The sequence below is a fragment of the Callionymus lyra genome, chromosome 7 (genome assembly GCF_982586985.1).
Source record: "Callionymus lyra chromosome 7, fCalLyr1.hap1.1, whole genome shotgun sequence".
NCBI lineage: Eukaryota > Metazoa > Chordata > Actinopteri > Syngnathiformes > Callionymidae > Callionymus > Callionymus lyra.
In genome coordinates, this window is record NC_141824.1 from 18,304,844 (window position 1) to 18,320,567 (window position 15,724).

A 15,724-nucleotide genomic window follows, 5' to 3' on the forward strand; every position below is an offset into this window, starting at 1 on the left:
TTGCAGTATATATATAATATTGTAATAATAATAATAGTAATGGATTTAATAATCTTTTAATTATTTAATGAGCTGATGGTCAAATGTTTTTCTACAATTAACTTTTTGTGGCTCCTTTTTTCAACTGTTTCTCATTTATTTTCTGCTGCTAATCCATTTCCGACTCTCCAGGACTTTTTCTCCTCGACTCATCCACACCAGCTTCTTTTTACAAGTTAATTCCTGAACCATTTTTTATGCCTGGCTTCCACCACGGGGCATCATTTGTCTCTCTTTGTGACCGTCTTTGTTTTACTTCGCTCATCTGTGCAGAAATAATGACTTGCAATAAAAAATGAAAAAAAATAAATCACACGTTTCTTTTAAGAGGCGATTTAATTCACACTTTTAAAAGGAAAAAACAAAAAACATTCTCCAGAACAGCTGCTGCCAGAATCCTTGAAGAACACAAACCTGTGCACATCTGGCAGAGAGAGCGTATTGGTCGACACCACCTCAGGCCACACTTTGCCGACGAGTCTCAGAATCGGACGGTGCAATTCCCACCTTGGTCTGACGGAGCCAACAGAACCACATCATCCAAAAAGTCTAACCAGTACCAGCGACAGAGGAGCCAACGGGGGTCCGGTCCCTGTAATGCAGACCAGAAGTCCTCTGATGATAAACAATAACTTTGCGAACTCTCGACTCAGCTCGGCGCTGCCTCCTACTGGCTGCAGACCAGTACATCTGGACGGCACCTGGATCTTCACGCAGATGTGGGGTCAGGGGTCAGCCGGGCCCTTCCAGACAGATTAAAGACCAAAAAAAAGAAGAGAAGAAACAACAAAGAGGAACGTCTGCAGCGAGGGCCGGGGCTGCATCGGGTCGGACGGTGTCGACAGAACCGAACCCGCTGCCAGTGAGAGATCCTGCTCCGACTGTGTTGAGTCTTTGTGGCTCGCTCTGCTCAGACATGTCTCCCCCCCACAGACCCCAACATTCCCGTCTTTGAGGGAGAGGTCAGAGGTCATGGATGGTGCCCTCCCTCGGGGGCAGGTTGAAGGTCTCTCTGCCCCCCCCCCCTCACTCCTTTATTTTGTACACACCTGAGTCTCTCCTGTCACCTGAAGAAAGAGACGACAGATCCGGTTTCCTCAATATCACTGTGAGGGCTCTTTGTGCTGGATCGGAAAATAAAGTCACAGTTGTAGCTTTGACTTGAGATGATTATGAACGTCTCCGAGAAAACAAGCCTTGCCCTCATATAACAGTCATTACGGTACATCCCGAAAGGTTCTTCTAGGGTCTCGGTGTCGCCTTCAGTCTCATAATGATATATTAGAAGGAAGAAGGAGTATAGCTACACGTCTTCAGATATGAGTCCAATCAGAACCATGTTGATTTTGAGGGAAATTTTGGAGACAAATGTCCGGGAGGACAGATGTTTGGAAAGATATTGGAGCAGGAATGCTGGAGAGTTTTTATTCCTATAACAGTAGGTTTGTATAACAACCGTCAAGTGGTCGGTGATCGTTGCTGCAATAGAACGTCACCAGCGACTTCTCTGCCTCCCAACGTTTTTGATGTTGACCCTCCTGACTCGCCTCGACCTCCCTCCCCTCCCTTCCCTCCCGCGTCCCTCCTCCAGCATGTGTCGACTTCACAGGAATTCTTCTCTGACCACTTTGGCCGTCGCTTCTCGTTCTCGTCGGAATCTCTCGGAAGACGGACGAGCAAAGCTGGAAGAAAAGGTGGAAGAAAAGGTTGATACACTTAATATTCTATTGTATTTTTTTGTTTGTTTTTTGTCAAATTTATATTTCAATAAATTGTAATAAAATATAACGGTAAGATTTTTTAAATTTACAATTAACATACAAATATTTACGCGGTTCATTTTTGTGTTGCAGTTAAACTCCTTGCCGCTAGATGGCAGCGGTCATTTCGTCCCCCGCAGCTAAAGAAACAACGATCCTGTGAGACCGTAGCCATGACAGAGGACGAGAGGATACAGAAGCTTAAAGCAGTTTCAAATAGGTCAAGGGTCAAGTACTCGACTATACTACAAATATATCCTTGTACCTACAGTATCATCATCATGAATCGCAATATAGTGTAACGTTGTCACTTTACAAAGATGTCTGATGTAGAAGAACGTTTGTCGCCCGTACTTTTAGTGACTCACTGGGATTGGAACCCACAACTTCCTAACACTTGTGGTTAATCCATCGAGTTTGCTCGTCACACTTGTCAAGGTCTGGATTAGTGAGTTATTAGTGAGTTATTAGTGAGTTATTAGTGAGTTATTAGTGAGTTATTAGTGAGTTATTAGCATCTTCATAGTTAGTAGAAGCTGATACAAGCTGTAGCTACATTTGAACATCTTGGTTGATTCTGGTTTGAAGACAAAAAAAAAACTGATCATCTTCTCGGTTCCTCACTTATTTAAGAGAATTTTTTATCTGAACTCTGATTGTGTCCTCATGACGTCCTCTTCAGGCGACAGCAACATCTTCAATCCAAATAAAATTCTCGAATTTGAAGATTTTCCTTTTTTTCAGGGACTTTTGAGGCTTTAGTAAATCATATTTTTTTAATTTCTGGGACATTTCTTCACGTTCACAAGGTCTGCTCAGACTTAAACTTTGGGTTTGCAGCATTTTCTCTTTGTTTGAAGAGATTTTATTCGGTCTTTTTCTGAGACAAACGCATCTGGAGTAGTTGAAAACACATGTTAACACAAGGTAACTGCGGACGACCGAAAACACATTCAAAAAAACAATCAAAGAATTGTCAATTTTGATCTTTTGAAGAAGTTTGTACATCATACAGATGAATACATTTGATTATCGAAATAACAGTCGTGGCAACTGTCACTGTCGACGTGAGCCAATGGTGAGCTTTGCCCTTCGGCCGCCGTCGTCCGTTTGCTCCTCAAACACAATTATCTTTTTCTCATTTTTTTTCCTTCCCTTCATCCCTCTCGGACTCATTTCCTGTGGCAGGCTTTTAAACCCCCTGCCCCGCAACCGCCAAGCATCTCTGTTATTTACAGCCCCGGGGCTACCTGTCATGCTCGCCGCTCCGTCCTGATCGCCATGGTGACACCCCAAATTCCAGCGAGGTCTCGCCCCCGCTCTGCTATAATGCTCCACCTTTCACCTCCACACCTGGCGACGCTGTGAAACCTCCTCTGAGGAGCGACGGTGAGGAGACACCTGAAGCTCCAGCAGCAAGTCTTAGTACAAATGTGTACAAATTACACTTTTATAATAATGTTGTATCTGAAATAAACATTAATTTAGCCACAGAATGGTTTATAGTTATATATCTGCAGCATATGTTTTTAGAAACATTTGGTGGTTAAAGCTTTTTCAAAGATAAAAACAACATTTTTCTTTTATTAAAGACATTCAGAAATCTTCTCAAATATCAGGTTATGTTATTTGTGTTTTCCAGAAAGCATAAAACCCAGATATAAAGTGAATTATGATCAAATATATCACAGATTTTCAGCAAATATAAAACTGATGTTTATAAAATATCCTGGAGAAGAACCGCTTCCATTGTTATTTATATTTTCTTTATTTTATAAATTGACAACGATGTTCGTCCAAATCCGAAATTCACTAATTCTTTTCATTCTGTGTTCTTCATTCTTGTGTTGTCTTGGCCTTTTAGAGTTTTTAAATTTGTAGGTATTTTGAGCAGCTTTTGCTTGTTCAAGTGCTTTGTGACCCTGGTCTAGAAAAGTGCTTTACATTTACTTAATACTTACTTACTTTTTTCTACTCGCCCTCATTTCGATTAAAGGTCGGGATTATTTTGAGTATAATCCGTTCCTTTTTAGAGTTATAGACAAAAATGTTTGTTCATTTTAATGTGTCGACTGAAGCTCAGTTGTTTTCGTCCAAAAAGACACTTAAAACATACAAATACAGCTCGTCTGTCTTTTCCAAATAATTTAAACAAAGAAAATTTATATTTTTATTAAAAAAAAAAAAAATTAAAACATGAGGTTAAAGCTGCAGATTTTTCTGGTACTTGGAAAGTTACAAGTCGCTTCAGTTCCACAGTTTTAAATCTGCCAAAACTTAGGGCGGAAGCCAAAACAAACATGGAGCGCTGAGGTGTGGACGCGACCCAAGTTTCCGTCTCTGGCCTTCCGACTCCTGAACACAAGTTCTCCCTCCAAGGTGCAGCTCCAGCGTGGAGAGAAGGTCGGCCACGAGCAGCAACGTCTGTCACAAGAAGGAAGAAGAAGAAACCGTGGTCGAGTCAAACGTCTGACTCGAGAGTGGAGGCGTCAATTAGTTACCATGGTAACCTCAGAAGTGACGACTAATCATTCTCTACCTGCTACACCAACAGTTTATTACAAACCAACCTTTATTTTAAATAGCTGCGTCTTAACCGACCAACTCACAAACCAGCCAATAAGAATCACTCGTCAAGACTTCATCCGTCACGGCGTCGGTCGTACTTGATCGTTCAAAGTCCGCGAAGCGCTGACGAAGTTTCCGACAGCAGTTTATTGTGAAACAATCCAGAGGTCAAAGGTTAGAGCAGCAGAGGAGCCGTTTGTTTGTTTAAGTCACCAGATCGTTTCACGACAAACTTCTCCATCAAAGTCAGCTCCCCCGTCCCCCCCGTCCCCCCCCTCGTCTTTGTCTGAGAGCAGCCTTCAATTTCCTGCTGCGTCTTCAAAGCGACGGGAGGAGGCCGCGGGCCGGCGCGCGGCAGCGTGACAGCTGGAAGGCAGGAGAGCCCATCAGATGGTTCTAGTTTCTGAGTGCCAACGACTTGCTGACGCTGTGTGAGCCACCGGGCCGTGTTGCTCGCACACACACACACACACACACACACACACACACACACACACACACACACACACACACACACACACATGGTAAACACAACAATGACACTGCATGATTAGGTTTGTTTATTATCAGATCCAGAAACTTTCATTGCCAGTGTTGTAGACACAACATACATTACATTTAATTTGTCAGTTGCTGTTGCAGCACAGAACCACACGGTGATAGAGGAGATGATGATGGACTTCACAGTGTCAGGATAGTTTGTGTGCTACTTTTGTTGGTTCTATGTCGTGTCTCTTACTTATTTTTCACTGTCTGTTTCATTTGTTGTGTATTTCTGTTATATTATGGGTTTTTTTAACGTCGCTAAATTGATGTAACTTCACTTTTTTTCATGTGCGTTCATTACTTCATCAATTCTTTGTATCTTCATTATTACTATTATTATTATTCATTATTACTACTTTTTGTTGTTCTTTGCTTTGTTCGTTTTTGAATTACTGCCTTTTTTCCTTGTTAAATTGCTCAGTAGTTTAATACTTTTGTATGTAACCTCGTCTATTTAGCTACTTTATTCCATTGTTTTCTGATTCGTTTGCTTCATTTCTTGTTTGTTAGTCACTCTGTCTACTTATCTCTCGCTTAAGTAAGAATCAGAGTCAGAATCTGAAACTTTTATTGCCAGTTTTGTAAACACAACATAGGATTTTTTTTGTGTTGACAGTACAGAACAAAATAATAAAATAAGATAATACAAAATAAACAATATAAAAAACGAAAACAATTCAATTTTCATATAAGTTTATACTTAATAAATAAAATCAAATAATAATTGTACTCGTCAGATCTGAGTCGCTCATTCTTCTGACCAGGTTTAACTCTTTAACAACCAGACTCAGTACTTCAACCCTCCTGGTAGGTAATAACAAATGAACGATATTTAAAACAAACTGAATGACAGAAGTGATTGACAACTGATGGATGGATGATGAAAGCTCAGACATCTGGACTCATGTTAAACGAAGAAAACAGGTCAGAACCATTCCCAGAAGCACCTGCCCGGGCCTGCTTTCATCTCCGACGTCCTCTCTGGTTGTGAATGCAGATTTCCACCACGACCTCCTTTTATACCCGGGGCCGGTGACGCGAGCGTCAAGGGACGAGCCAAAACAATCTCATTGAATCTACATAATGTGTTGACTTTGGAACCGACACCGGTGGTGGGCCGCGGCGAAAGCTCAGATCTCGTCTCGTGGAACACACACATTTTTGTGATTAATGCTGCCGAAACAGACTTGAAACATCTGTCTGTCTCTCCGCCCCGGTTCTGGGGTCGGGATCGGTTTCAAACGCCAGGTAGAACGCCACCTTTTGTGCTGCTGCCCGGGCGAGCGTTTGAACGCCTTTGGGCACGACTTCAGAGTCTTCCTCGCCGAGAGAACGCGAAGCAGGTGAAGGCGAGGCTTCTTTTGTAGCGTTGTTGTAACGTCATCGACGACCAGGAAGCGCTCGGGACGCGGCGTCTGAACGGACGATGTGTTTCCGAAGGCGTCGCTTCCCCGCGTCTCGCCTCAAAAACCAGAGTGCTGACGGCTCGTCCGTCCCCCGAGCACCTCGCACTCTTTAGGAAAAATATGCCAAAGCTGTGAATGATTGGAAATGAAAGAGAGAGTGGAGGAAAATGAGACAGTAGGGACTGGAGTGAGGAGGGGTTCGGGGTGGACGGTGGAGAGTTGGGGGGGGAATGGTCTTTGTTAATCCCTCCACATCTGGCTTCTATTGGGACATGGGGGCCGCTAAAATAATGTTTTTCACCCTACAAGCCTTTCTGTGCTATAAATTACCCACCAGCCACTGTGCCTTCCTGACTGAGACTCTCTTAGTGAGTTTGTGTTTCTCAGGCAGTCAACATGAACCCCCCCGCCCCCCCATGGACCCCCCCACCCGACACACCTCCTCACTCTCTTCTTTCTCCATTTTAAAAGTCCAGCCTCAGACGCTTTCCTGTGTGTTTGCGTCTTGCATCGTCTCGGTCGTGAGTCAGTGGTCAGGAAAAAAAAACGCACCATTTTTTTTTTGTGTGGTGTTTTGGTAACAAACACAAAAAAGAAAGACTGGATCCTGGCTTGGGTTTCATCAGTGACCTCAGTGCTGAGGTCTAAAAAACCAGATCCTCCATTGTTCTGTTTCCAGTTTAGAAAAAAAGTCTTTCAGTGGAACCAGATTAGTGGACGAAGATTCTGACTCTGGAAAATACGTTTCATTAGTTCAGACAACTGACCTGAATATTTGCACGAGTGAAACCATGACGTCTTCTCTGTTTCTTTGTTTTAAACGAAAAGATGGTCAAGTCAGGACAATTTAGTTAAAAAAAAGAAAGAAAAAAAAGAGAAAACGTTTTATCCAAAAAATTCGAGAAACAGGTTTCTGTTGCAGTTTATAAAATGAGTTATTACCCCTTAATCTGACGTAAACATATACATCTGATTCAAGTTTACCTGACTAAACTACTTAGAATATTTAGCTATATGTGTAGCCATTAGCTCGATTACTCAAATGGGTGAGCCATATTTGAGATAGCTTCTGCAAAAGTTAACAGTCAACTCAGGCAGATCTTACATACAAAAAAAAGTGTAGATGAGAACCTCTACCCGTCATTATTCTCTTTTGTTCCGAAAAAACAAATGTAATTCATATGTTTATTTCTACATCATATGCTTCATAAATCATCAGTTGTTTCATTTTTATTGTTAGGACTGTTACCTCCGCTGTAATCTCTGCTTAGATAATCGCCCTGAAGTTCATTGAAATCCTCTCTGTTCAGCATAGCTGAGCTTTTATGCACATCTAGACCCTTTTTTGTTTATTATTTTAGTGGAGAAGATGTTTATTTCGTCTGTTTTTTTTGCTCTGATGTTCCATATTTGCTAATGACACAATGGAGCTGTATGGTAGTTCCAGTGATGAGAGTAGACACTATATGACTCTGGGTTTTTATTTAAAATATTTTCAGGTAAGTAACTAAGTAATTTATATTTATAGAGAGCTTTTCCAGACCAGGGACACAAAGCGCTTAAACAATCAAAAACAAAACTCAATCAAATATATACTTAAAAGATCAAGATAACACTGGGAACAGCAGCATATTTATAAAAAAATATATAAAAATCCTCTATATGTTATTTATATCAATAGAGTATGAAAATAGTGAAAGCTAAACAGCTGAAACACTAAACTTGACTCTTTCGAATGTAAAAAGATATGAATGTATTTTCAACATTGTCAGATTCTTGCAGAGCTGCAAATCTATCGAATCATTGTTTTATTTTATTTTTCATCATCTGTAACTCATTCAAAGTAAAAGAAAAAAAGGTGATGAATTGCACGCAGATTTAGCTGTATTTTCACTATTAATTACCGTAGGAGTCAATGAGATATTGCAGGAAACTTCCACCCATGACGTAACACATGGCCATAGTTATTATTCTGTCAGAACAGAGGGCGGGGGGATGGGGGGGGGGCTAAAAAACATGTCTTTTGGAATTCGTCAAAATTTGAACATTGCGTATATTTCAATAAAAATCACCCCAAACTAACAGTTTTTAACCAAAAAATGGTCCAAAAGACAGTCTAAAATATCACTTCCCTGAATTAGAGTTGTCGAATTGAATATATTCAGTTATGATGGTCCCATGTTGGTCAGAAGGTTTGATAACTAAAGAAGAGACATTGCAGAGTACTTACAAGAACAACCCAAAGTTGCCCTCTATACCATAGTAATACCATATATAGTCAGAATATTTGGCTTAAAAAGTACAGGTTTTAAACCCTGAACTACTTTTCCGATGCAAATACCAACACCATAACAACAACTAACATATTAGCTTGAAACGTATCTATTAAGTTGTACTTTAAACCAGCAGAGCTTTGGATCGTTTCTACCTAAAGATCTGGATCGTATTATCGTGAAAGAATGCTGAATGGTTGTCCTGGAGGCTGGTTCTGTGTCACCGCCGGGAGCTTGATATCGTGTTCTAATATGTTTTGAAGGTCCGTGTCAGTGTTGGTCTTTCTGAATTGTCCGAACATCCTCCTCCCACCGGCCCCCCGCTGACGGGCCCTTCAGACTCCGCTTCCTGGTTTATATTTCTTCTTCTTAGCAGCACCTGAAGGAATGCACCCCCTTGTGTTTTTGTAATGCAGGCCCTACTTTCATTTCGAAACATGGCCGAGAGGGGCTTGAGTCGGGGGGCCCCCTTGCACGTCTCCCAGCGGTGAGACCATCTTCTCGAGTCAAACCTGTCGCTGGTGATGAGCCTCTGCTCATCATGGCCAAAGGTTGCGGCGAGTTCAATGTTCACAGCGGCATAAAAGCACCTTCATGTATGGACTCTCGGGTCTCAGAGCGGGTCAGGGCAGGACCTCGTGAAAGGGGGCTGGGTAGGAAGTCTAGGTCGGTGGGTGAGTGCTTCCTCACCAGTAATACCAATTAGATAAATATGATCCGACAGCCCGGAGGATGAAAGGGAGCGCGTCGGCTAATACGCTAATTCAAGTGCTAACGATCAACTGAGCGAACTTGATTTTATAGCCATTAGGCACCTGTCCGAGAGGGGCAGCTGGTCCTGCCAGGTGATCCTGATACCCGGGCACATCTGCTCTGAAACCAGACCCACGCGGCGTCTTTGAGGCTCAGATCCCAGTGCCTAACGTGGACCAGACAGCAGGAATCTGGTCTCCTTCAGTAACATCAGATCTGATTCATGACAAGATGAAATTAGATTATTGACAAGAAATTTTTGTTGGAATCTCAGTTTCCCAGGATCCTGACTCCATGGTTGTCTCTGGGAAACATGTTTGTCTTTCAGAGAGGCTCCTTGAGAGTGTTCTCTGACCAATCTGGGATACTATTTGATCACTTTTATTATATGTTCACCTTTTTCTGGTATACAGTACCACGGGACTATGAAACAGACGGTAGTTTTTGTAACTTTATTCTGTAACTAATACACCCACTGCTGTCGGCCACGACCAACGGAAACCCCGGAAACCAAAACACACTTCCTCCACCGAAGCCATTCGGTCAGTTGCTCAGTCTCATGACACCTTCACTGACCTGTGTAAAACCATTAACTTAACCACTTGGAAATATATTCACTTTCAGTTCAGTTTATAAAAAAGAAGGTGGTAACAAGAGGATAAGGGGTTGGGATGCAGCACAATCATAGTAGCTTTAATATATTTTACAGAACGAGTCATCATTAATCAGTTCATGTATTTAAAATGAAATTTAAGTGTAAAACTGTGCGAAAGTGTGAAAAAATGTTTTGGAATTTTTTGGAATTGGTTATAAAAAGTGCAAAGTAGGGATGTATTTAAATAGGAAATAATGCATTTATTGCGGTTGGTTTTCAGAACTTATTCCCCACAATAACCAAAACCTTCTGTATATTGTTATTAATTAGTCTCTTGAAGACAACTTGATGAAATGCATGAACCATCATGGAGGTTCTAAGCAAGGACAACAAGTATCAAACCAATTTACATGCCTCAAAATTTACGCCAACCAAAATTTAAACTTCTCCCATTTTTGATTCACTCTCATGTCGACTAAGGGTTGGGATTATCTTCAGAGTAACCTGTTCCTTTTTAGAGTAATATGCAAAATGTTTGTTCATTTTAATGTAGCGACTGGAGCTCAGTTGGCTTTCTCTTGATCTTCGTCCAAAAAGACAAAATGAAAAACATATACTTCATACTGCTCGTCTGTAACGTCCATCTTGTATTGAAGCCTCGACATGAAGAAATTTCAGAATTCTTTTTAAAGGTCTTTATATTTTGAGTTTGTTTCTAGAGGAAGCTACAGGTATCTTAGCTACAGCTAGTTAATTCTGTAACACATTGCTAGTGTCAGTGCTGATGCCCAAGATTTATGCTGATGATCTTTAAAAAAAAAAGGTCTAAATATAGAAGCACAAAATACAGACTTATTTAACTTCTTTTCGTAACAATTCCTCCTCATGTCGAGGCGTCAATACAAGATTACAGACGAGCAGTATGGAGGTATTGAGATGTTTTTTAAGTTTCTTTTTGGACAAAATGAAAATGACGACAACTAAGAACCAGTCAGTTCTTAAAAAATTACATACATTTTTGTCTATAACTGAACTAAATGAACCGATTACTTGGAAAATAATCCCAACTTTTACTCAACATGAGGGCGAGTAGGACATTTGCAGAATCAAAATTTTTGGGTGAACTACTCCTTAAAAAATAGAGCAATGCTAGAAATGTGTGTCTATGTCGTAAGACTGTAAGTCTCTGCTGTGCTGAGAAAGGGACAAGAAAATAAACACCAGTGAGTTTGTCATATTTTTCTTCTGAATCAGCTTGTGTCTTATCTGATGTTTTGTTTTAAGTTGGGATGTTGAATCATACAAAAATGGTGTCGTCGTCAAGGGTTTTATCAAGTCAGATAGTCTTTTATATCAAGAGTTAATGTACCATACAGTGTGTGATCATGAATTTTAACAAGGTTGCAGAGAACCTCCATATAAACGAGTGAATCTTAGTGTACTGTCGCTACAGCTATTGAACATAATGAGTTGGGAAAACAAGCTTCTTGTTGCTCATACACTGAGCTTCAGCTGGTTGACTCAATTGTCAAACCCAAGCGGCTCATCTTTCGCCTCCCTCCACTTTCGTGTCTGCAATATCAGCGTAGACGAGCAGAAGTGGACGTATAGTGTTTCCACTGAGTCTAATTCACGTCCTGTAATGTCTCCATAAGTGTCAACTCGGCTCGATTGTTTGAAGAGTGGCAACAGAAGGAAAAAGCGCCAACGTTTTTCATCACGCTGTAATTCTAGCCGGTCACGGCCGATCTTCCCGCACGGAGTGGGTGTCATCCCGGCGCTGGTTCCCATTGTCCCTTCTGTCTTTCAGATCCTACATCCCATAATTACTCTCCGCGATTCACTGGGTGAACTCAATCCTCGCTTCGCCCCTTCTGCCAATTCCTCAGATGTACCGAGCTCGCCATGTCATTAGCCCGTGGAGCCGGGGCCGGCCTACTTATTGACTGTCTGGACCGGGTTGTGGGCTCCCGCAGTCAGTGGGTCTGTTTTCACGAATAAAACAAACAAGAGGTTTTACACACTGATCGACTTTCGTTAACTCTGCCCACACGTGTCTTATTAGTCAACATAAGCACTATTTCACGGTGATCTTCTGCCTGTGTAATGCAAAGTAAAGATGGAGCGTCAATGTCGCACTTTGGGCAGGAAGTCAAGAGTAAAACGTATATTCCGGGGCTTTGATTCTAGGCTGTGGTAACAAACTATGCTTCAGCTGAATTTCAAGAACGAAATCCTAGTTTAAGAATTTCACTTAAGGCTATTTATGTAAAGCTAAGCTTCACTGCGATTCCTGTCATAACCAGACTGTATCATTTTCCCTGTAATTGTCCATACTGGGTAATGTTGCAATCCTTGTTTGATTGAATGAACAAACAAATTAACAACAAAGGTGTTTTTGTGGTGGTTTTACAGGGCAACAGTTGGGAGGTAAGCAGTGGTGCGATACAAGCGCTTTCATAAGGTTAGTACCTCTGTTGGCCACCATGACATCAAGCACATTATTTTATACATTGTCTTGTCCCCTTAAATGGGGTCACTTCGCTGGAATCTACCAAAGCTTCATTGATGAGATCAGTCTTTTTTGGGGTCTCGGTCTCAAATTAATTTTCACTGGGCCTTGTTTCTGACTGGGCGGTCTTTGGATTTTTGTTCAGGAGCAGGTGAGACCGACTGGGTAAACACTACCCGGGGTCACTACCTTTGAATGACCATGTACCTAACAGAGTCGTCTGATGTCGACGTTGACACCTTTGAACTTTCATTCAGGATCGCAGTTTTAAACACAATTTCAATACATTAAACGATCAATACTTACATTTACAGTAACAGAGACTGAGTCGTGCTGGATTTATTGAATGCTGATGAGTTTTCTTTCGTAGTTCTCGGATATAATCGCCCGATCAAAACCTTTTATATGTAGTTTGAAAAGAGTTTAAAGTTGTCGATACTCTCCGATCCCAATAAGGGCTTGGTCTCGGTTGGTGTGGTCTTAGGTTAGGTTAGGTAGAACTTTATTGATTCCTCAGGAGGTTTCCTTTGGGAAATAGTTTTTTTTCCAATTAGCCACAGCAAATACAGCAATTTTTCATAAAAAATAATCAAAATAAAATAAGAACAAGAACAAAGAGAAATAAAGAGAAAGAACAAGATGATAAAATCTAAGTCTAAAGATAAAGATAAAGAACATAGATCAAAGATGAAGTAGTTGTAAAAAAGTTGTAGCTTGACTACAACTCTATGTTGCCTCTCTAACTCTGGTCTTTGACGGCCTCCTGCAACATGTTTGTTGAGATTGTTTCCAGCAACAGGTAAAACCGCTTAAATCTCTATTGACTCATGAACAGTTGCCCTCATGACTCAGTACCTGGTAAGTGGTGGAAAACGAACGAATGATTCACGGTTCAGTTCCTCTCGGCCTGAGATAAGAGATGAGTTACGAGATAGTTTGACCGCTCTGGGATGAGAAACATTTCCAGACGAGGGCCTCGAGGTCCAGCAGGGGAATATCTCAATTTATGCAGTGAAAGGTGAGTAAAGAAGGGACACAAATCAGGTTTTATATCCGCGTGACAGGCCCGGCACAGAAAACTTAAACCCTTGTCATTTTTCTGTCATGATCCATGAGAGTGTTTGTGTTGCACAGGGGTGAGTGTGGGGGTATGTCGAGGGGAGGGGGGATTTTCGTGCGCACAGGGGTCTAAAATATCAAAGCCATGAGGGTGGAGGCAGGAGGAGGGTTTTTTTTAGGTTGGCGGGGGGAGCTTTTGTTCCCACTCCTCCACCAGGATCCCCTGAAAAGACCAGCGAGCAGGCGGATTCGTCACGGCCGAGGCTCGGGCGTCCGATTGGCCGGGGCCGGAGAGCAGATGTTGGATCTCCAGCAGGGGGTTCGGATGATTCCAGCTCTTTTGCCCCGGGTATCATAAAAAAAAAACCTGCCGGAGCCGAGGCCCCCGACGATCCGGGCCGTCCGCTCGGGTGATTCTCAAAGAGGCTCGCACACTTCCGGCTGTTGGCTCCGGCGTCTCATATCAAAGATGGACATAAACACTCGGCCTCTGGGCAAGAGTGTTTGCTTCTGAAAGCATTGTGTGTGTGAAGTGACGATGTGCTAATCCTTCGCTATCGGGCGAGGGAAACCAAACAACTTGTCGCAGGGTCGCAGCCCTCGGCTGAGGAAACACAGTAGACGATCCTTCCTCAAGAGGGACTTACATGTCCGAGTCAACTGACTCCGGTTAAAGTCACTGATCTTTTACAATTACATTCTCTTGGTTTCTTTTATAATCACTAATGTTCAAATTCAAAAACTTATTTGGGGGGTTTTCTGCCCATGTAAACACCAGAACTTGACCCTACCACAGTCAGGGAAGAGTGAATCATAGTGCCACTAGAGAGGGGTTAAGCTTGGTCAACATGCAAGTATATGGTACTTTTATTTTGGTATAGGTCACAGGGACTTGGTAACATGTGTAGGATTCCATGAGTTGTGTCTTAACCCTTGTGTTATCTCTGGGTCAAGGTGACCCGGAGGCCCGAAACACAAACACATTTGTTTTCGGGTACTCGGGGTGAACTTGACCCAGAGATAACACAAGGGTTAATTCACTATCTTAACGTGGTAACAGCACTTCCAATCTGGGGACTGAAGTTTTAAAGATCCAGTCCATGGTTCAAAGTCACGTCCTGTGTAAATGTTCAAGTACTGTGGACTCAGTCATGTGGTTGGCGAGCTAATGAGTCAGGCCTTCTTCTTGAACCAAATCATTTGGTACTAGGCAGATATTAGGGTACGGGTATAAGTCCGAGACCTTATTGATTCACTATAGACTTAGAGGTCAACTAATGTTAAAATCCAACTCTCCTGACTGACATGTTTCAAATGTTGAAGTCTCTCCAAGATGCAGTAAGTCCCTCATCATGACCATGTTTTGAACTTATTACTTTATAAAGTTCTCCCCCGTCCGAAATCCCAGCGAACGAGGGGTTACGAGAGCGGAGTCAATTTTGATGTTATAATGGCCTTCACTCCTCCTCCAGCCAGCTGTAATCATGCCCCGCTTTGTTTATACAGTGAGTCCCTTTGAGGTCTAGACTTCCGGGATTGATGACGCGCGGTGACAAACCCTGATGTTTTACTATCACAGCAGAGTGGGCGTGGTTCTGGTAAACAAGATTTAATCTCCAGAATAAGAGTGTTTTCAGTGGGCGGGGCTTAAGATAATTTTCTAATGTAAATATTTCAATGAAAAGAGAGTTTTGTCCAAACAGACACATACTGATGATACAATAGAGGTCCACAATCTATTTAAGACACACTTAAACCAACACATTAACTTTAAGTTATCAGGGACTCACTTAGATGTGTTGGCCGCTGCGATGCACATTTTTGATTTGTTAACGAACGAAAACACATTAAATCAACTGTGTGTGTTGTCCAGTCTTTGTGAGCAGATCCAACTTAGTTGGGAGCCCTCTGGTGGACACAAAGTTGGAAAAACTTAAAGTATATATAAAAACTTACAAAACAACTGTTTGACTCCCTGTAATAAAACGTTAACGATAATATAACAGACTCTGCATTAAACAACTCTGAGAAACGAGGAAGATTGATGCCTCCTGTTTTCTTGCCTAAAGACACTTTATATCATCAAGTCCAAGATGTGAGTCTCTCTCAGGAACTGCTCTGTTTCCGCGATCAAACGGCTGGAGATATAAGAGATTCCTTATGCTCATATTTGGACCGGACCCCCCCCCCCTCGCTGGAGTAATTGCGGTGAT